The sequence below is a fragment of the Scyliorhinus torazame genome, chromosome 2 (genome assembly GCF_047496885.1).
Source record: "Scyliorhinus torazame isolate Kashiwa2021f chromosome 2, sScyTor2.1, whole genome shotgun sequence".
Classification (NCBI taxonomy): Eukaryota; Metazoa; Chordata; class Chondrichthyes; order Carcharhiniformes; family Scyliorhinidae; genus Scyliorhinus; species Scyliorhinus torazame.
This window is the reverse complement of record NC_092708.1, coordinates 309,598,235-309,619,029: the sequence shown is the minus strand read 5'-3', so window position 1 is coordinate 309,619,029 and position 20,795 is coordinate 309,598,235. Positions and strand designations below refer to the sequence as shown.

The window sequence follows — 20,795 nt, the reverse complement described above, 5'->3', positions numbered from 1 at the left end:
TGGACGGTTTGGAGGCGGTTAATTTGTGCGTTGGCACATGTGCCGCGGGATAGGGCACCGGACGGCTCGTTCAGTTTTCCGGGACGATACAAAATCTCATAGTTGAAGGTGGAGAGCTCGATCCTCCACCTTAAGATCTTGTCGTTTTTGATTTTGCCCCGCTGTGCATTATCGAACATGAAGGCTACCGACCGTTGGTCCGTGAGGAGAGTGAATCTCCTGCCGGCCAGGTAATGCCTCCAATGTCGCACAGCTTCCACTATGGCTTGGGCTTCCTTTTCTACTGAAGAGTGGCGGATTTCTGAGGCGTGGGGGGTCCGGGAGAAAAAGGCCACGGGTCTGCCCGCTTGGTTAAGGGTGGCCGCTAGAGCGACGTCGGAGGCGTCGCTCTCGACCTGGAAGGGGAGGGACTCGTCGATGGCGCGCATCGTGGCCTTTGCGATATCCGCTTTGATGCGGCTAAAGGCCTGGCAAGCCTCTGTCGACAGAGGGAAGGTCGTGGTCTGTATTAGGGGGCGGGCCTTGTCTGCGTACTGGGGGACCCACTGGGCGTAGTATGAAAAGAACCCCAAGCAGCGTTTCAGGGCTTTTGGGCATTGCGGGAGGGGAAATTCCATGAGGGGGCGCATACGTTCGGGGTCGGGGCCTATTATCCCATTGCGCTCTACGTAGCCCAGAATGGCTAGCCGATCGGTGCTAAAAACGCACTTGTCCTCGTTGTACGTGAGGTTCAAGGCTTTGGCGGTCTGGAGGAATTTTTGGAGGTTGGCGTCGTGGTCCTGCTGATCGTGGCCGCAGATGGTTACATTGTCGAGATACTGGAACGTGGCCCGCAACCCATGTTGATCAACCATTCGGTCCATCTCCCATTGGAAGACAGAGACCCCGTTTGTGACGCCAAAAGGGACCCGTAGAAAATGGTATAATCGCCCGTCTGCCTCGAAGGCTGTGTACTTGCGGTCACTTGGGCGGATGGGGAGCTGATGGTAGGCGGACTTGAGGTCCACGGTGGAGAAGACTTTATATTGGGCAATCCGGTTGACCATGTCGGATATGCGGGGGAGAGGGTACGCGTCTAGTTGTGTGTACCTGTTGATGGTCTGGCTACAGTCAATGACCATCCTTTGTTTCTCCCCTGTCTTCACTACGACCACCTGCGCTCTCCAGGGAATATTGCTGGCCTGGATTATGCCCTCCTTTAGTAGCCGCTGGACTTCGGACCGAATGAAGGTCCGGTCCTGGGCGCTGTACCGTCTGCTCCTAGTGGCGACGGGTTTGCAATCCGGGGTGAGGTTTGCAAACAAGGACGGGGGTTGCACCTTGAGGGTTGCGAGGCCGCAGATAGTGAGTGGGGGTATTGGGCCGCCGAATTTGAACGTAAGGCTCTGTAGATTGCATTGGAAATCTAATCCCAGCAAGGTGGGGGCACAGAGTTGGGGAAGGACGTTTAGTTTGTAGTTTTTGAACTCCCTCCCCTGCACCGTTAGGGTAACTATGCAGAATCCCTGGATCTGTACGGAGTGGGATCCTGCAGCTAGGGAAATCTTTTGTGCGCTGGGATAGGTGGTCAAGGAACAGCGTCTTACCGTGTCGGGGTGTATAAAGCTCTCCGTGCTCCCGGAGTCGACTAGGCATGGCGTCTCGTGGCCGTTTATTAGCACCGTTGTAGTCGTCGTCTGGAGTGTCCGGGGCCGAGCTTGATCGAGCGTGATTGAAGCGAGACGTGGTTGTAGTAGTGGAGTGGGGTCCGTTGTTGCCGTCCAAGATGGCGTCAGGGATGGACAAAATGGCCACCCCCATTACATCGCACGTGGCTGGGGGGGTCACAAGATGGCGGTGGAGGAGGACAAAATGGCCACCCCCACGCGTCGTACAGGTCTGGGGCGGTCCAAGATGGCGGCGCCTCTCCTCCCCTCGTGGTGGCCAGGACCCAAAATGGCGGCGTCTGCGGGTCGCACATCGGCGCCCCTCCTCCCCTCGTGGTGGCCGGGACCCAAAATGGCGGTGTCTGCGGGTCGCACATGGTGTGCTGGGGGGGCTGGGGAGCGCTAGGACCGCGAGCGCTAGGACCGCGCGGAGCTCCCTCACCGGGGACAGCGGTGGTCGGGGCCCAAGTAGGTGGCGCCGGCGGGTCAGGCGTGGGGCGCGGGGTGGGGGTTAGGGTGGCGTTAGGGACGCGCAAAACTCCCTCCTCTCCGTGGAGAGTGTTGGCCGGGACCCAAAGCGGTAGCACCGGCGGCGGGTCATACATGGCTGCGGGGAGGGGGGTTGGGGAGCGTAAGCGGCGTGCAGAGCTCCCAGTTCTCCCGGGACCACGGTGGTCGGGATCCAGAGCGCCTGCGCCTGCGGGTCGTACATGGCGTGCTGGGGGGGTTGGGGCGCGTAAACTGCTTGCAGGGCTCCCTGTGCTCCCGGGACAGCGGCGACCTCGCGGGACCGGCACACAACCGCATAACGGCCCTTTTTCCTGCAGCTTTTGCAGATAGCTGCGCGGGCCGGGCAGCGCTGTCGGGGGTGTTTCGCATTGCCGCAGAAATAACAGCGGGCGCCCCCGGTGCGACTCGGCGTTTGGACCGCGCAAGCCTGTGGGGTGTCCGGGGGGTGGGGTAGGGGGTTTGCCGCGATGGGTACGTATGGGGCCCAATGGGTTGCCGCACGGTCGGGGCCGTAGGCGCGGGTATTACGCGCGGCCACGTCTAGGGATTCTGCTAGGGCCCGTGCCTCTGAGAGTCTTTTTCTAGAAGTCTTTGGCGGATTTGGGAGGATTGCATACCTGCCACAAAAGCATCGCGCATTAACATGTCCGTGTGTTCGTTTGCGTTCACCGATGGGCAGCTGCAGGCTCGCCCCAAAATCAGCAGCGCGGCGTAGAATTCGTCCATCGATTCTCCGGGAGCTTGCCGTCTCGTCGCGAGCTGGTAGCGAGCGTAGATTTGGTTAACTGGGCGGACATAGAGACTTTTCAGTGCTGCGAACGCCGTCTGGAAATCCTCCGAGTCTTCGATGAAGGAGAAAATCTCCGTGCTCACCCTCGAGTGCAGGACCTGCAGTTTTTGGTCTTCTGTGACCCGGCCGGTGGTCGTTCTGAGGTAGGCCTCGAAGCAAGTCTGCCAGTGCTTGAAGGCTGCTGCCGCGTTCACTGCGTGGGGGCTGATCCTCAGGCATTCCGGAATGATCCTGAGCTCCATAGTCCTTTTTAGGCACGCTTAATAAATAGTAGCGCACAAAGACTCCGTGAGACGAATAGAGTGAAGTCGATGAGGCTTTATTAAGCGTGTCTGTTCCCCCGCAGCTCGATAGTAAACTGGCCTGCGGGGGAAGACTCCGGCTTCTTATACTCCCGCCTTCAGGGCGGAGCTAGAGGTCAACGGCCAACCAGGACCCGGGATCTGTCAGCCAATGACATTAGGGCTTCCAGTCCCACATGACCCCCAATACACACTACCACAATCCCCCTCCGCCATATCACCTGATCACTGCCTGCGTGTCTAACCATGCATGCTTCATTGTGTATCGCAGGAGCAAACGTCGAGGCACCCATCCCCGCAGATGCAGACCGCCCGCAGGATGCCCCTCGGAGGCCACGGGAGACGGAGAGACCCGGACCCTCCGGCATGCGACGCCCGCAGGATGCCCCTCGCACACCACGGTAGATGGAGAGACCCGGACCCTCCGGCATGCGACGCCCGCAGGATGCCCCTCGCACACCACGGGAGACGGAGAGACCCGGACCCTCCGGCATGCGACGCCCGCAGGATGCCCCTCGCACACCATGGGAGACGGAGAGACCTGGAGCAACAGGGAGACGACGCCCCCGTCACGTGGGGGAGCGGCGACGCAGGCGTGTGCCACCCAGCGATGAGAGGGGCAGCCACAGGCCCCCGTCACAGCCGAGCCAGGACACCACTACCCAGGACACCACCACCCAGGACACCACTACCCAGGACACCACTACCCAGGACACTCCTACCCGGGACAGCACTGCCCAGGACACCCCTACCCGGGACAGCACTACCCAGGAAGACGAAATACCGGACAGCGACACAGAGTGGATGGGTGGAGACGAACCCCCCCCCCCAAAGTGCCATGGACTCAGAGTGGGACGATGCGCACGACACAACGCCACTGCTGTCACCAACACCCTCCACCATCGCAGAAACACTCACCTCGGTTGGGCACTTTAGTGATGAGGCGTCTGGTACACTCACTGGTGCGCACAACACAGCCGTCCCGGTACAGCAGGTGGAGGTAGAAGCAGCAGAGGGGCCGGGCGGTCGGAGGGCAGCCCAGCCCAAGCGAACATCTGCCGCCCAGATGGATCCCAGGTTCCTGGAGTTACCACACCTACCCATAGATCCGATGCAACCACCGACCCGGAGACGAGCGAAGAGAGTGACGGCCGGCTTGCAGCGGCTGCAGTCGCAGGTGGAGGAGTCCACCCGCGTCCAGGAGATGGGAGTGGTGCCGGTCATGCGTGCAACCCAGGCCGACACCGCACGGGTGGCGTCCGCGGTGGAGGCAATGGGTGCGACGGTGTCAGACATAGGGAATGGTTTGCGAGGCCTGGGGCTTTCCGTGCAGGCGGCGTCTGTAGCCCAGGACACGGCTGCCCTCTCACAGGAGGCCATGAGCCAGTGCCAGCGCCAGATGGCAGAGGCGCTCAACGCCATAGCCCAGACTCTGCAGGCCATGGCCCAGTCGCAGCAGGCCATAGCCCAGTCCCAACAGGCCATGGCCCAGTCTCAGCAGGCCATAGCCCAGTCGCAGCAGGCCATAGCCCAGTCTCTGCAGGCCATAGCCCAGTCTCTGCAGGCCATGGCCCAGTCTCAGCAGGCCATTGCCCAGTCCCAGCAGGCCATAGCCCAGTCTCAGCAGGCCATAGCCCAGTCTCTGCAGGCCATGGCCCAGTCTCTGCAGGCCATGGCCCAGTCTCTGCAGGCCATCGCTGAGGGCATCGGCGCCAGGGGCCATGTGCGAGCCGGCGTCGCACTGTCACAGACAGGGTTTGCCAACCCCCTGGGCTCCATGGCTGCAAACCTGCAGACCCCTGTCGATACCAAAACGGGCCTCCAGGACTGGCAGCGCCAGATGTCGTGGGGGCGTCGGATGGTCAGTCCGTTCGCATCGCCCACCCACGTAGAGGCCTGGGGACCATCGGGCACCCCGAGGGAGGAGGATGTGGTGTGGTCCGTCCCGGCTCCCCCTGTAGGGGAGGTCCCGGAACACCGCGACACCTCGGACACCCCCCCTTCCATCCCAGGTGCATCGGGTGGGCAACGGGCAGGACAGGCTGGCAGCTCGCCATCCCAGTCGCCCGGGCCGCAGCATGGCCCATCTAGGACAGGACGCCCCAGGAAACGGCCGCCAAAGGGATCCTGTGTCAGAGGGCAGGAATCACAGGAGTCCACCTCCAGCTCTGCTGTACCGTCTGGGGAACCACGTAGACGTAGTCAAAGGGCCCGTAAGGCCAAACAATTAGACACTGAGTAAGTTGGCATGGGTGCAGGGCACAGATGAGTTTTAGGGGCTAGGGCACGTGCATGAACTCCTTTGGTTATTAAAGTCAATGTTACACCTACAGAAGCTGCCTTTGTGCTCTGTCCAAAGCGTGCGGGAGTGTCATGTACGTTGAGCGCAAGTGTGTGTGTGAGGGGTGGTCTTACCTCAGCCCCAGGTGAGTCTGCCCCCTTCCCCCTGGGCCGCCATCAACAACCCCCGGGCAGAGGACGGGACCGTGCGCTGCAGTGTCACAGCCGCATGCAGGGATGGTTCGGGTGGATGGTGGTACTGTGGCCATGGGTCAGACATAGTCCAACGATGTGGAGCCAGGAGCTCATCGCAGGGCGGGTTGTCATCATCCTCCATGGCCTGCAATAGACATGCGTCCACCCGCAACTGTGTGAGCCCGGCCATTCTGCCACAGGTGGATCAGCAATGGGGGGGTGGTGTGCATGCGGGTGGGGTGGGTGGGGTTGGGGAGGGGGGTGAGGGTGCTGGGTGGGTGGATGGGTGGGGGGTGTGGGTGGTCGGCTGTTGCCATGGTGTGCGGTCTGTGGCCACACTACCCGATTCCCACGCCCATCTAGTCAGTGAAGGGGGCGGCTATCAGCCTGTCCCGTGCCCGCTGGGCCAGCCGGTAACGGTGGACAGCCACCCGCCTGTGTCTAGCCCGTCTGCCCTGGCCACTGCCCCCATCCCCCTCACCTGGGGAGGACTGCGCCTCTTCCTGCTGCTCCTCCACTCCGCCCTCCTCTGCCTGCGGCACATCGCCCCTCTGTTGGGCTATGTTGTGCAGGACGCAGCACACCACAATGATGCGGCCGACCCTATCTGACCGATACTGGAGGGCGCCCCCAGAGAGATCCAGGCACCTGAAACGCATCTTCAGCACGCCAAAGCACCTCCCTATCACTCCCCTTGTCGCTACATGGGCATCATTGTAGCGGTTCTCCGCCTCATTGCGTGGCCTCCGTACAGGCGTCATCAGCCACGATCGCAATGGGTAGCCCCTGTCGCCCAGCAATCAGCCCCTCAGCCGGGGATGGCGTCCCTCGTACATGCCGGGGATGGATGACCGCAACAACACGTATGAGTCGTGTACACTGCCTGGGTAATGGGCGCAGATGTGCAGGATCATCATGCGGTGGTCACAGACCACCTGTCTGTTCATCGAATAGGTCCCCTTCCTATTGGTGAAGACGGCCCTGTTATCTGCAGGTGGCCGCACGGCGACGTGCATCCCATCAATCACGCCCTGGACCATGGGGAACCCAGCCACGGCAGAGAAGCCCACGGCCCGGGCATCTTGGCTGGCCCGGTCCACAGGGAAGCGGATGTAGTGGTGCGCCATGGCATATAGGGCGTCGGTCACTGCCCGGATGCACCGATGCATCGATGTCTGCGATATGCCGGACAGGTCCCCACTCGGTGCCTGGAATGACCCCGTTGCATAAAAGTTCAGGACCACCGTAACCTTGACTGACACGGGGAGAGGGTGTCCCCCGCCAGTGCCACGCGGTGACAGGTGTGCCAGCAGGTGGCAGATGTGTGCCACGGTTTCCCGCCTCATCCGGAGTCTCCTCCTGCATTCCCGGTCCGTGATGTCCTGGTATGACTGCCGGGGCCGGTACACACGGGGCGCCCTCGGGTGCCTCCGTTGCCGTGGGGCCGCGACGTCCTCCTCCCCCTCCTCGTCCTGTCGGTCAGGTGTCCCTTCAGCCTGGGCGGCTCCCGCCTGCCCCTCTGCGGCAGCCTGCGCCGCCTCTCTGGCACGCTCCTCCTCCTCCTCCTCATCCAGGGCAACATAGACATTAGCGGCTGCCGCCACGGCGGCCAACATCGCTGGATAATCGGAAAACATGACGGCCTGGTGGGGAGGGGGTGGGAACGACGACATGTCATCATTGCCCATATCCCCTCCTCCCCCCAGCCAGGTGGCATGGACCGCATGGGTCCAACTGTTGGAGGCTGGCACCTGGCCAGGTGGAGCAACTCACTTGACCCCCCCAACCTCCTCCCGGCACGGACCCCCCATCCCCCTCCCCGGCACGGACCCCCCATCCTCCTCCCCGGCACGGACCCCCCCCATCCCACTCCCCGGCACGGACCCTCCCATCCTCCTCCCCGGCACGGACCTCCCATCCCCCTCACCGGCACGGACCCCCCCCCCCATCCCCCTCCCCGGCACGGACCTCCTATCCCCCTCCCCGGCATGGACCCCCCATCCCCCTCCCCGGTACGGACCCTCCCATCCTCCTCCCCGGCACGGACCTCCCATCCCCCTCCCCGGCACGGACCCCCCCACCATCCCCCTCCCCGGCACGGTCCTACCATCCTCCTCCCCGGCATGGACCCCCCATCCTCCTCCCCGGCACGGACCCTCCCATCCTCCTCCCCGGCACGGACCTCCCATCCCCCTCCCCGGCACGGACCCTCCCATCCTCCTCCCCGGCACGGACCTCCCATCCCCCTCCCCGGCACGGACCCCCCCCCCCCCCCATCCCCCTCCCCGGCACTGACCTCCCATCCTCCTCCCCGGCATGGACCCCCCATCCTCCTCCCCGGCACGGACCCTCCCATCCTCCTCCCCGGCACGGACCTCCCATCCCCCTCCCCGGCACGGACCCCCCACCCCCCCTCCCCATCCCCCTCCCCGGCACGGACCTCCCATCCTCCTCCCCGGCATGGACCCCCCATCCTCCTCCCCGGCACGGACCCTCCCATCCTCCTCCCCGGCACGGACCTCCCATCCCCCTCCCCGGCATGGACCACCCCCCCCCCATCCCCCTCCCCGGCACGGACCTCCCATCCTCCTCCCCGGCACGGACCCCCCATCCTCCTCACCGGCACGGACCCCCACCCCATCCTCCTCCCCAGCACGGACCCCCCCCCCATCCCCCTCCCCGGCACGGACCCCCCTCCCCATCCTCCTCCCCGGCACGGCCCCCCTCCCCATCCTCCTCCCCAGCACGGACCCCCCCCATCCCCCTCCCCGGCACGGACCCCCCATCCACCTCCCCGGCACGGACCCCCCTCCCATCCCTCTCCCCGGCACAAACCCCCCTCCCCATCCTCCTCACCGGCACGGACCCCCCCCCCATCCCCCTCCCCGGCACGGACCCCTCCCATCCCCCTCCCCAGCACGAACCCCCCCATCCTCCTCCCCGGCACGGACCCCTCCATCCCCCTCCCCGGCACGGAACCCCCCCCATCCTCCTCCCCGGCACGGACCCCCCCCATCCTCCTCCCCGGCACGGACCCCCCCCATCCCCCTCCCCGGCACGGACCCCCTCCCCCCATCCTCCTCCCCGGCACGGACCCCCCTCCCCATCCTCCTCCCCGGCACGGACCCCCCCCCCACAACCCCCTCCCCGGCACGGACCCCCCCCCATCCCCCTCCCCGGCACGAACCCCCCCCCCCATCCTCCTCCCCGGCAGGGATCCCCCTCCCCGGCACGAACCCCCCCCCCCCATCCCCCTCCCCGGCACGGATCCCCCATTCCCCTCCCCGGCACGGACCCCCCCATCCCCCTCCCATGCACGGACCCCCCCATCCTCCTCCCCGGCACGGCCCCCCCCCCCCATCCCCCTCCCTGGCACGGACCTCCCATCCTCCTCCCCGGCGCGGACCCCCCATCCTCCTCCTCGGCACCGACCTCCCATCCTCCTCACCGGCACGGACCCTCCTCCCGGCACTCCCCCGGAGCCCAGCCCACTCTTACCACCCACCCCCCCCCCCCCCCCCCCCCCGGCCGCACGCACACACACAACCCTAGACACACCTCTCCCCATACATTCAGACTGCGGCCACGCCATCGCCTGCCCAGCGGCCAACCCCCCAGGCCGTCACTCACCTCCACGCTGGTCGGCGTGAACCTGGAGCACAGGTTCATGCCGATGAAAAGGAGGTTTGATTTACGTCGACGTGACCGGTCATCACGTCGACGGGACTTCGGCCCATCCGGAAGGGTGAATATCGGCAGGCCCAAAATCGGCTGCCTTGCGCACACCCGTGACATTCTCCGACGTCTGCGGCGCCATTAACGCCCCGCCAACGTTTCTCCCTTCGGAGACTTCGGCAACCAGCGGGGGCGGGATTCACGGCGGCCAACGGCCATTCTCCGACCCGCTGGGGGGTCGGAGAATGACGCCCCAGGGGTCACAATCTGAGGATACAGGGTAGACCATTTCGGACAGAGATGAGGAGAAATTTCTTCACTCAGAGAGTAGTGAGCCTGTAGAATTTGTTGAAGTAGTTGAGGCAAAAACATTGTATGTTTTCAAGAAGCAGTTATATATAGCACTTGAGGCGAAGTGGATCAAAGGATATGCGGGCAAAGCGGGATTAGTCTATTTAGTTGGATGATCAGCCATGATCATACTGAATGACAGAGCAGGATTGAAGGGCCGAATGGCCTCCTTCTGCTCCTATTTTCGAAAGTGTATCCATCTTTGGTTCTGTATGCTTAGTTTTATGTTCTGTAGTCAATTTGTGTAGTCATGTCGTCTTGACTTTATGGATTGTGAACATGTAATGTAATTGTGCAGCACAGTGGCACAGTGGTTAACACTGTTGCTTCACAGCGCCAGGGACCCAGATTCAACTCCCGGCTTGGGTCGCTGTCTGTGCGGAATCTGCACGTTCTCCACCGTGTCTGCGTGGGTTTCCTCCAGGTGCTCCGGTTTCCTCCCGCAAGTCCCGAAATACGTGCTGCTAGGTGAATTGGACATTCTGAATTCTCCCTCTGTGTAACGCACAGATGCTGGAATGTGGCGACGAGGGGATTTTCATAGTAACTTCGTTATATTGTTAATGTAAGCCTACTTGTGACGCTAATAAAGATTATTATTATCTTGTTATCTCAAATTTAACACACCAATCATCTCTATGTGCTGATTTTATACATATTTTACATGGACTTTCTGTAACCTCTACAAATTTTTACTTTCTGTACTCTTTTACGATTATTTTAACTAATTTGTAGCGAGCACAGGCAGATGCTACAAAAACATATAATAGCAAAGCTGTTACCATAACCGATGTCATAACCTGCATCCGCACGGGACATATGGGGTGGGGACGATTGGATTCCCCGTGTCCTTTGCGGTATACGAGTTTCCCCATGAAGGGGTCGGGAGAAGCTTAATTGCCATTGTATATGAGGTTGGCCAACTCAGTGGTTGGGTACCATCGGGAGCAGCGTACCTTAGCCTTGTAAATAAACTTTTGTTTCTTTTGTTCAATTCGGTGTGACTCCCCATGTCTTCTTAAAACTGGTGACGAGGAGTAAACCTGACCTGCTGTCAACGCTGTGGCCCGACCAGTTCTATCACCTCCAGCATTCACGTTTCCTGGTAGGAGCCTTGCATTTTTGGCATGCCCCTGTTCTGATGGCTGGACGCTGTTTACGCTGGGATCGAGAATTAGGGACAATATGCGGAGTTGAGGTGCTATTTCTTTTGCGTGAATAATATTGTGAAGATGAGCACCAAACAGGTTGTGGCATCCACACGTATGGGGTAATTCGGATCCTTACATACCCAGCGGCGCCTACAACCTCACCTTTGACTGGCTTGCCGCGCTCGTTGTTCAGACCTCAACCCAACGCCGTCCATTATAGTCCAACGGTATTGCTTCAATACAGCGGAATGAGCCCCGGGTGAGTCGGTCACCGAGTTTATGTCCCCGCTTCGGAAAATCGCCGGGTTCTGCGAGCATGAGGCTGCACTGTCGTAGATGTTGCCCAATTGCCTAGTCTGTAGGATCAACAACAAGGAGACACAGAAAAACCTCTTGGCCGAGGCTCCCCTGAGCCTCCAACAGGCATTGCAGATATCCATATCCCGTTACAGTACGGAGCGCGAGGTTAAGGAGATACAGGGCATGGAGGTCAATGCCCTGGGAAGTGATCCCTCATGTGGAGGCCCCCCCAACTGGTCTGAAAGGTGGCAGGACATCAGCCTTTGGTCACAGGCCCGACCGTCATGGCGGGAAACATCCTTAGAATCTGACAAGGGCAATTTGCCTCCCTGTCCCAGCCCAGGTGCGACTGCAATAGTGAGGGTCCCAATGGCCCAGGCGCCCTGGTTTACCTCGGGATTGGACTTTTCGCTTGGATGAGTCGGACGATGACTCCGGGATGCAGTTTTATTATCTGGATGCTGTGGTGATATGCATCACTGTATATACACAAGGGGTTAATGTAAATACACTACGACTAAGTAACCACTAGAGGGAACACCAGAGATGTCATGACACACAGACATACAGCCAATGGGTCATTAGAACCCAACCAATGGGTAATCAAGACACCCAGAGGTGGCATTACCACAAGGGGGCACTTCACAACCCATGTAAAAGGACAGGGCACACATGCTCTGCCTCTTTCCACAGACAGACATTTAGAGAGTACATCAGGGTTGATCAACAGCATCACACCCAGCACGTGGCTTAGAGCAGGCTGGTGAAGATAGACTGAGTTACTACAGTTAGATTAGTAGAGAGTCAAACTCATTTAAGAACTGTATTAATAGTTCAATAAACACGTTGAACTCATTTCATAGTCTGGAGCTTCCTTTGTCAAAGCATACATCAAGGAAGCAGCTAATGCTACACGAAGCAGCATAACACAACAACAACGCCCAGTTTCTATAGGCTCACCACTCTCTGGGTGAAGAAATTTCTCCTCAACTGTCCTAAATGCCCTATAACCCCCATTTGGGCCCCAGGGCAGAAGAATAGGCATGTATTGAGCACTGAGTCGGACACTGGGGCAGCAGTTTCCCTCGTGGGTTGGAGCACCTTTGACCGCATAAAACAGGGCATGTAAACTTTAACTTTGATGGACATGTCGGTTCATTTGGCCAAGTACACTGGGGAACGTCTGCGTATCATGGGGACATGGTTGACCCCTGTTGTTTATGGCCGTCAGTCAGCTTACCTTCCCCTATTGTTGCTCACTGGGACGGCGCAGACTGCTGGGGCGTGATTGGTTATGCCATTTGTGCTTGGACTGGCATGTCATTCTGCACGTGGGGTCCTTTGGGCTGTGCGAGGTGCTCAATAATTACCCGGAACTTTTCCTGGGAAACATAAAAGGAACCGTGGCCAAACTGCAAGTTGACCCGGCGACTCAGCCACGCTACCTTCAGGCGCGTCTGGTCAAGAAGGTGGAGTCCAAGCTCGACAGGTTAGAGAGTTTGGACATTATTCGGCCTGTGCGTTTCGCTGACTGGCCAGTTCCAATGGTCCCTGTCCTAAAGCCGGATGGGCAATCCCCCTCTAGTGGAGATTCCAAATTGACAGTCAATACCCCGTTGTGACTTGATCGTTACCCCATGCCTTGCATCGACAACCTATATGCAAAACTGGCTGGTGGGTGCTCGCTTGCAAAGCTGGACATGAATGAAATTTTTATCTGCAGCTTGAATTCGACAGGTCCTCTCGTCCGTATGTTTTGATTAATACGCACCGGAGCCTCCATTGGTAAACCGACTGCCTTTCTGTGTCCCGTCAGCATGTGCGATATTTTAGTGTACCATGGAGAATATCTTGCGGGGGTTGCCATGTGTCATGGTGTATTTGGATGTTGTGCTGATCACGAGGACTACCAACCAGGAGCACTTGATGAATGTGGAAGCGGTTCTGCGATGCTTTCGGAGTTTGGTGTCTGCCTGCGTCAGGCGAAGTTTGTGTTTCAAGCAAGTGAGGTGGTCTGCTTGGGTTATCAGGTAGACCACGATGGCTTGCACCCAGTGGTGAAGGTGCGTGCTATCCAGTTTGCCCACGCCCTGACGGATACAACAAAACTCTGCTTGTTTCTTGGGTTGGTCAATTATTACGGGACATTTGTCCTGAGTCTCACGGCCATACTGGCCCCTCTCTATCTGCTCCTGAAGAAGCACCAGGCTTGGCTCTGGGGTAAGGCCCTGGAGGCAGCTTTCCGGCATATCAAGAGACACTTGTCGGCCTCAGGAGTGCTGACACAGTACAATTTGGGCAAGCCACTGATAATCACATGCGAAGCGCCACCTTACGGGATTGGGCAGTTCTGGCCCATGGGATGCCAGGTAGTCAGGAGTGGTCGATCCCTTTTGCATCCGGGACGCTGACTGCAGTTGAGCATAGTTATGTGCAAATCGAGAAGGAATGTCTAGCGGTGGTATTCGGGGTAATAAAGTTCCACCAGTACATCCATGGCCACCATTTTTACATCATGGTGGACCATAAGTCTTTGCTTGGTCTTGAGAACAAAGCGATCAAGCCTATTGAGCCGACACAGATCCAGCACTGGGCCCTGCTGCTGTCCACTTATGGGTACTCCTTCAAACATCGGCCAGGTCCCACATTGCGCACGCTGATGCATTGAGCCGGTTGCCACTGCAGGCCAAGGCCATGCCCCCCACCCCCTAAGATGGACAAAGTTGTTGCGTTTTGAATTTCATGGACTCTCTGCCGGTCACCGCATCGTGTATCCATAACTGGGCTCAGATGGACCCCATACCAAGGTGCAGTTTCTGGTATTGTTTGGTGGCTAGCATCAACAGTACCAGGGAAACTGTGATCCTTCTCCTCCAGGATGTCCCAACTAAGTGTGGAAGATGGTATTCTACTGTGGGTTGTGGTCCCAACAAACCTGGGGTGTTGAAGATGAAAAGGTTGGCGCAAAGCTATGTCTGGTGGCCAGGAATGGATACGGACATCGCAAAAATGGCTCAACAGTTTCCTGTTTGCCAGGAGCACCGAACTTTCCTTCTGCCATGCCCCTTCATCCCTGGAATGACCGGGCTCCCCCGAGGCCCGGGTTCACGCTGACTTTGCTGCTCTGTTCAAGGCTCAATGTTTCTTCTTCTGGGAGACGCCCCTTTCGGTTTTTGTTCACTTATTGGACCACGCCGCACGCAGGGACTGGAGTGGCCCCGGCTGAGATGCTGTGGCCCGTGGCTCCGTACCGACCTTAGCTTTCTGTTCCCCGATATTGGGGCAAAGATGCACCGTAACCAGGAGCTACAGGGTCGTTGTCCTGTTTGGCACAGACTGCCCCAGCACTTCACTCCAGGGCATGTGGTGCTCATCACAGTTTCACAGTCGGTGCTTGCTGGCTCTCGGGGGCTGTTTTCCGCCAGATTGGGTCAGTCTCCTACCAGCTTCGGGTTGGTGGCCAGCTGCTGAAGCTTCATCTGAATCACCTACGGTCATTGAGACCGCTCCTTCATCAGGTTCCAGATGTGCAGGATCCTGATTGTTCCTGATTGTCCGGTCCCGCTGTCGGATGGGCCCACTATGACATCCCGCGGCGGTCTCGACGCTGACACGTGGGATGTTGCCTCTTCAGATTCTAAAATGGAAACATAGCATTCTGCGGCCTCTGATGTGGACTCTGCTCGGCAGCTACCTCCTGCCGATCTCCCGCCACAGCATTTCTGTGGGGAACAACGTTCCCCGATATGATACACACCATCTGACTCAATGTCTAGGATGCAGGATGTTCCACCTGAGCCAAGGAAAGTCCCTTCCTCTTCTTCTTCGGCTCCTCCCCCTCCTCTTTGTCCACAGCATTTGGAAGGTCCTCTGGACTTTGTGGGGGGAGGGATGTCATAACCTGCATCCGCATGGGACTTGCGGGGTGGAGGCGATTGTATTTCCCCTTGTCCTTTGTGGAATACAAGCTTCCCCGCTAAGGGGCTGGGGGAAGCTTAAATGCCATTGTATACAAGGTCGGCCAGTTTGGGACTGGCTGGTTCAGTCCCGGTTGGGTCCCACCGGAGCAGTGTACCTTAAGCCTTGTAAATAAACCTTTGGTTTAATTTGTTCAACTGAGTGTGGACTCCCAATGTCTTCTTAAAAACCGAAACATGTTGATCAGCACCTTCCCTAATGAGAGTTCCACGAGACATACAGTCTTGATATTTGTACAGTATCTGCCTGTTGAGGTAAGTAAGGGTATGATGTCAGTAATATTCAATGATTGGGCTTATTGTCCCAAATGCCTAATTGCTGTACTGCAATTAGACATTTGGGATAATGAGCCCAATCATTGAATATTACTGACATCATACCCTCACTTACCTCAAACAAGTCAATGCTGAAACTACCTTAAGGCCCCCATTATCTCAGTAGGAAGTCATAAAATTTAATGAAATAACAGAAAAAGCTATAAAGAAGATGACAGTCCCACAAGTAGCTGATACGTTAGAGGAGAGGACCAGTCAGGAGATAACAGGAAATGACATAAATAGATGACTCTTACCCTTGAGAAACCAATTTTAAAACGGAATATCCGCCACTTAAACCAATCAGAGACTGATTTTTCAAAAAGTGTAAATGCCGCCAAAGTCCCAGAGGACCATAGGCTGCTTTGCCCTTTGAGAAAGAGCTGACTGGTGGGTCACCACACCCCAGGCGAGGGACAAGGTTGAGAAGGCAGGGCCTTCATGAGTAACCTCAACCGGTACAGGACTTGAACCCGTGCTGGTGTCATTGCTCCGTATCACAAACCTGCCAGCCAGCCAACTGTGCCAACCGACCCACATCTTGGAGGACTGATCATGCACTGACCAAGCCAATCCCAATTCAGGGACATGACTGATCGTGCACATGAGTAGTGATATGGAAAGAGTTAAAAAGAACCAGCTTTAGGTTGTTAGGCGTATTGAATTTGAAACTGAAGACGAGAGACTGCTTTCCAGCCGGAAGAAGAAGCCCACAGAACATATAGAGAGAGAGAAGACCATGGACATGATCTACCGGCTGCATTGCGCCTGAATGAGAGCACAACACGGATGGTAGATGCCGGGATAAGCCTCACGCAGGCTTTGAAACATCCAGCATGCCTCACGAGATCTATCCAGACCCTGTGAGGCATTACAATGGGCGTGACCAAGGCTTGTGCGCCTAAATTGGTTTTAAACCCACGTGGTGTGCGCACCCGGGATCTACCAGCCTCCTGGCATCTAATGGCCTTCCTAGGGAGTCCCCAACCGGATGCCATCCAGTACTGGTCCACACAAATGTGGACCAGGCAGAACAGCACTCGAGGATTCCTCAGGTCATTGGAGGCTCCTGTGTGGTCAATGACAGGGCAGGGTAGCCCCTGGTGCTTCCCCTAGAATGTGGGCACCATGGCACTGCCACCCTGGCAGTGCCAAGGTGCCCTGTTGACACTGAAAAGTTGGCAGGAGCCCTGCCAGGGTGGCCCTGCCTGGGTGCCAGGGTCAGAGCCTGGGGGAGGCATGGCCATGAAAGAGGGTTGGACGGTGGGTATGAAGGATTGGGGGGTCTGCAGGGCAGATATCAAGGAGCCTCTGCAAGGTTTAGGGGTGAAGGGTGGGGGTCCTGGGAGGGGGGTGCGGTGAAAGGAGGGGTGGAAAGGTCTGAAAAGGGAGGGGCCCTCAGCGATCCCATAGCTCATCATTTTGGGGGATGGGACAATGCCCATCTGTGTGTGTGCGTGTGTGTGTGTGTGTGTGGCGGGGGCGGGGGGGGGGGGGGTGATATTGCACATGGGTCGGGGCTGGACTCACCAGCCCTCTTAGAGATTGAGGCACCTTTTCAAAATGTGGCCTGATCTCCGATGAATCCGTCTGGCCAGCGGGTTCAGCTTCCCAGTCAAGTGTGGGTTTTGACCGGAGAGAAATTCCCCAGGGCCTCAAAAAATGACTAAGGGCCAAATTAACCAAATGGGAACAGAGTCCCGTAGTGAGCGATGTAGCCTCAGCAGGGAACATGCAGCCAACCCCAAATAGCCCTGTTTTTTGCACTGAGGTGAAATGAAAAATGAAAATCGCTTATTGTCACGAGTAGGCTTCAATGAAGTTACTGTGAAAAGCCCCTAGTCGCCACATTCCGGCGCCTGTGCATCGCTCACCGGAAATCCTCAGTGTACCGAGAGAAATGGTGTCCCGACCTCTGGAGCCCTTGACCTAACCCCCGACGCCCACAAGCCCCAACTAACTATCAGGGGGTCACCTGCCTGATCGCTGCAGCGTGAAAAATGCCAGCTTGGCACTCAGGTGGTGCTGACAGTGCCAGGGTCCCCAGGTGGCGGCAGCAGTGCTAGCATGCCATCCTGCACAGAGGGCAAGCACCTAGGGGCCACCGATCCCATGGGAGACCCCTATGGGTGCTTTTCCGTCTAGTCCCCATTTGTGGAGACCAGTACTGAACGGCGCTTGCCCAAGGTCTCCGAGGTGAAGGAGATGGATCCCAATGCCTCTGGAAACTGTATAATTGAGTGAGACTAGCTGTCTCACTCGCAGATTTGCCAAAAAGTAATCCCCACCCACAATGAGCAGGATTCACATCGCAACCCCTCGCAAGATCGTATTAGATCTAGTGACGTGTTGCGAGCTGGGTAGGTTCCGGGAGCGGGATCTCCCGGCTTCGATTGGCACGTTGCGCCGAGGCATGCACCTTTCAGGTGCAATGTGGCCATTCTAACGTGCCCTAAGTGTGGTTACATACCGGTGGGAACTTGCCAATAGAACCGGCGGGAAACTCCCAACAAAATCCCCCACAAATGACACTTGTTCCCTATGTGTCATCTTGTGCCTGAGTATGAGTCAGGAACAAGAACTGCATAGAACTAGCAAAATCGCTGCCTAACATTGTTAAATGTTATTTTTGTTGCTCAATAAACATTTCCTGAGTTGCATCCCTAGATTGTCTCCTAAAGCCATGAAGGAACAGTGTTTAAAAATGACAATTCTTATAATTTTTTACTATTTACAGGGCATGATATTAAATTCACCTATGAGTACAGCTCCACACTGTCATACCAAGCAAACTAAGATGTCCCAAAAATGCTGTGTAAATATAATTGATTTCAGCATCAGTGGAGATTTAACACAATGTTGAACTCAGTTAAACTGATGTGACACTTCTGTTGCAATGTATCATATTCTTAGTTTGGGAGCTCTAATAAAATCCATTGTGAGTTTTAATCTGAGCACCAAAAACAAAGTAATGTGTTTGAATCCTAATGTTTTACTGAAACACGGGGCTGGATTCTCCGTTCCGCCGCGCCAGATATCTGGCTCAGTACGCTGGCGGGTTGCTCCGTTTCGCCAGCAGGTCAATGGGGTTTCCCATTGTGGGGCAGCCCCATGCAAGAAACCCCTGTGCTGCCGGCAAAACGGAGCATCCCGACGGTGGAGAATCCAGCCCACAATGTCCTTTTTGTTCTTTAATCACGAAACCTTTGCAGAATATAAATGAGCCAACACTTTCCAGGCCTTTTGACAATTTACATCTCCTAATTTCTTCAGTTAGATGACACACTCATGAATTTTTCAGTGGACATAATATTGGAAAAGATTTTAATGTTACATTATGAGTTGGCGCAACTATGGTCATAAAACAATTTATCAGAGTATAAATAGAGCGTGCTCAACATTGGACTCCATGAAGTCTCGTGGTTCAGGTCGAATATGAAATGAAATGAAAAAAAATCTGTTTATTACTACCTACTACCCTCCCTCATTTGATGAATCAGTACTCTTCCATGTCCAACATCATGTGGAAGAGACACAGAATAGTAAGGGTGCAGAATGTACTCCGGCATGGTTGAGATGGCGCACCTTCATCAATAACCTCAACTGGTATGGGAATTGAACCCACGCTGCTGGCCTTGTTCTGCATCACAAACCAGCAGTCATTGGCCACTGAGTTAAATCGGTCCACCATCATGCTGAATGGGGAGAAACTACCATTGTGCTAAATGGGATAGATTCAGAACAGATCAGGCAGCCATGAAGGAAATGGGCCTTCTGCAGCTGAATTGTATTCCACCAGAATCATGGTCCAGTGTATCTCTCATGTCTAAAGGGTTGCTGGAGTAGAGGGGCTTGGGGATATATGCGCCACCACCATCAAGCCAGGCGACCAAAATAGATTAATGACCGGGACTTGTTTTTGCAGGGCACAGTTTCAAACTTTATTTATTTATTTTTTAATTTTCCCAATTTATGGGGCAATTTAGTATGGCCAATCCACCTACCCTGTACATCTTTGGGCTGTGGGGGTGATACCCACGCAGACATGGAGAGAATGTGCAAACTCCACACTGACAGTGACCCGGGACTCGGATCGAACCTGGGTCCTTGATGCCGTGAGGCAGCAGTGCTAACTACTGCTCCACTCACGTTGATGCAACAGTCAAGAAAGCTCAACAATGTTTCCAATGGAAGCTAATTAAATTTGGCATGTTTGCATCAACTCTCACAAACTTCTACAAATGTGCGATAGAGAGCATCCTATCCGGCTGCATCACAGCCTGGTATGGCAACTGCTCGGTCCAAGATCGCAAGAAACTGCAGAGTGTGGTGAACTCAGCCCAACGCATCACACAAACTTGCCACCCCCACATTGATTCGATATACACCTCCCGCTGCCTCAGGAAGGCAGACAGCATTATCAGAGACCCCTCTCACCCAGGCATTGTCTTCTTCCAGATCCTACCATCAGGCAGAAGGTACAGAAGTCTGATGACCCGCACATCCAGACATAAGAACAGCTTCTTCCCCCCAGCTACAAGACTCCTCAACGACTCCCCCTCGGACTGATCTGTTCCCTGTAAGAACACTATTCACGATGCCCTATGCTGCTCTTGCTCATGTATTTGCTTTGTTTGGCCCCTTGTTCTGCACTGTAACCAATCACTGTTTGTCGATGTACCATTTGTCAATGTTCTCTGTTGATTATTCTTTTTATCTACTATGTATGTACTGTGTACCTTCCCTTCGGCCGCAGAAAAATACTTTTCACTGTACTGCGGTACATGTGATAATAAATCAAATCAAAACCATGCCATCCTGAAGTAAAGGTTTAATTCTGAAGGGTTGTGGGAGCAGGGATGTGTGGGGCTATATGTGCACAAGTTATTGAAAGTGGCAGAACAGGTAAAGAAAGTGGTCAATAAAGAACAAAGAATCCTGGGTTTTATTGTCAGGGACATTGTGCTTTAAGGCAAGGAAGTTAAGATAAACCTGGATGAAGCAGTGGTTCAACCTCAACTGGAGTATTGTATCCAATTCTGGCCACCACACTTGATAAAAGATGCAAAGGTGTTAAGGGTTCAGAAAGTATACAAAAGAATAGTTTTGGGGATGAGGAACTTCAGTGAAGGGAAAGATTGGAGTAGCTGGATTTGTTCTCCTTGGGGAAGAGAAGATTGAGAAGTCATTTGATAGGAGCATCCGAAACCATGAGGCGTCTGGACAGAGTAGATGGAGAGAAACTGTACCTATTGGGTCAAAGAATTGAGAACCAAGGGGCACAGATTTAAGGTGATTTGCAA

General features: G+C 56.3%; 1 long non-coding RNA gene across 2 annotated transcripts in view; it reads left to right on the top strand.

The window, feature by feature from the left end:
* The window catches only part of LOC140407890 (uncharacterized), a 70,470-nt gene that overhangs the window by 15,820 nt on the left and 33,855 nt on the right, over positions 1 to 20,795 (top strand). The window contains exon 2 of one of the 2 annotated variants that reach the window (XR_011939865.1): positions 19,951 to 20,071. The exons of the other annotated variant lie outside the window; for it this stretch is intronic. This is a non-coding gene — a long non-coding RNA (uncharacterized lncRNA). The remainder of the gene's footprint in view (positions 1 to 19,950; positions 20,072 to 20,795) is intronic. 2 annotated transcript variants of the gene reach the window in all.